The following is a 1,528-nucleotide window of genomic DNA, read 5'->3' as shown; positions in this document are numbered from 1 at the left end:
GTTTCATTTTTAAAGTGAAAGTATTTGACATGAGTGTTTTTGTTTCACTTTTGACACGTAATACTTAAATAGTGGAGGAGATATTATGTTGCTGTGGGCTCGAACTCTGCAAGAAGTTAAAATGTTTTTTGACTAAAACACAACTGGAACCCTAAGTAAGGCATCTGTAAAATTTGAATGAAATTGGTTGTGTAGTTCTCGAGTTTTAGGGATTCACACAGACAGACAGACAGACACACATTCTCATTTTTATATATATAGATAAAGGAATACCAAAAATGGGACAAGAACGCAAAACATCCAAACAGTTAGATGATCCAAAAAAGGGACAACAAAACATCCAGACAGACGAAACAAAAAAACAAGGACAGGTCATTCGGAGTTTTCTTTCTTCAGTCGAGTTCCAGATTATCTTTGCAATTTCTGCTGGTTATACTTTAGATTACTTCAATCTGGCCATGACCTAGATGCACCTACCATGACCTGTTTGGTTGCAACCACTGCAAGTTGAAAATGTCAATGCACAGCAGTGTAAGAAAGGAAAAAAACACCATTTTGAACTTCATGCAATAGAATTCTTAAATAATACAGTTCTCTTGCCTTTGGTGTGACAACATGAACAGGACTGAGTTTTCCATCTTTGAAAATGTTCAAATGGCCTCCAACTGTTTTTCCTTGCTTTCTCCTTTGCCATTCTTTGTTACTACTGTTCCACAAACATGAGTATTTCAGCATAAAGTAATGCTTTTGCAAAATCATCATTGATGCACAATGGAAAGAATTCTGTCAATGTTGTTCTCATATGTCATTCATTGACAGCCATATATATCCTCATTATTTCTGAGCAATATTCTTTGTTCATCTGGTAGATGAACTTGCAATCTCACTATTGCAGGAGCTCTTTCATGAATTGAAGATCCTAAAATGGATGCAACTGCCTCAGATGGTCCAATATACCTACCCATTAGATATCGACTAATTTCGTTATTGTTTATTGGTCATTTCCTTTCAGCATGTACTTGATGACATACTTAACTGACCTCACTGGTGAGGTGGCATTGGAATGCTCTTAAAAGAGTTTTGTTATAAGGTACAATCCATTTGTTGTTTGTTATCCCATTCTTAAGGGATTCAATTCCTCCCATTGCTACGAATCTTCATCTATAAAGAAAGAATCTCTCTGTCTGTTTTTCTGTCTTTTAATTAAGATTATAAAAATTAATATTTTATTTTAAATAAAATAATAATTTCCCCCTTTAAGAAAAAGAAAATAAGTAGCCATGATCCATAAAAATAAAGGGAGAATTTCTATCTTTCAAGTTCACAGCACTCTGAAAGTTGTATAAATGATTAAAGGTAGAAAAAAGAAAGTAAGAAAAAAGGATGGACAACGGTAGGTAGGTGCGGTGACTCTTTGAAGTGTTGATATTTTCAACTTGATTTTTTTTTCTTAAAGGGAGAAATGACTATTTTATTTGTAATCTTTATCTTAATCAAAGGGCAGGAAAACAGACAAACTTTGAGTTTT

Source organism: Octopus bimaculoides, chromosome 25, assembly GCF_001194135.2.
Source record: "Octopus bimaculoides isolate UCB-OBI-ISO-001 chromosome 25, ASM119413v2, whole genome shotgun sequence".
Classification (NCBI taxonomy): domain Eukaryota; kingdom Metazoa; phylum Mollusca; class Cephalopoda; order Octopoda; family Octopodidae; genus Octopus; species Octopus bimaculoides.
The sequence above is the reverse complement of the archived record's forward strand: the minus strand, read 5'-3'. Positions refer to the sequence as shown.